We start from the raw sequence: 420 nt of genomic DNA, 5'->3' as shown, positions 1-420 counted from the left end.
CGAGCGGGGCGGGGGGCCGCCGGGGACGGGTGTCAGGCATCGTTCGTGCCCGCGGCGGAGGCCTCAGCAGCCGGGATATGAACAAGGCAATAAGACTGGGAGACCTGCGGGTGTTCAGCCTGGAGAAGAGAAGGTTCCGAGCAGACCTGAGAGCCCCTTCCAGTGCCTAAAGGGGCTGCAAGGGAAGCTGGACTCCTGACTTTGAGCAAGGACCTGGAGTGACAGGATAAGGAGGAATGGCTTCCTTCTGCCAGAGGGCAGGCTTCGATGGGATATTGGGAAGAAATCGTTCCCTGTGAGGGTGCTGAGGCCCTGGCACAGGGTGCCCAGAGAAGCTGTGGCTGCCCCTGGATCCCTGGCAGTGTCCAGGACCAGGCTGGATGGGGCTTGGAGCAACCCGGGCTAGTGGGAGGTGTCCCT

The sequence above is a fragment of the Corvus brachyrhynchos genome, unplaced genomic scaffold (genome assembly GCF_000691975.1).
Source record: "Corvus brachyrhynchos isolate BGI_N302 unplaced genomic scaffold, ASM69197v1 scaffold19, whole genome shotgun sequence".
Lineage (NCBI taxonomy): Eukaryota > Metazoa > Chordata > Aves > Passeriformes > Corvidae > Corvus > Corvus brachyrhynchos.
Note: the sequence above shows the minus strand (reverse complement) of the source record.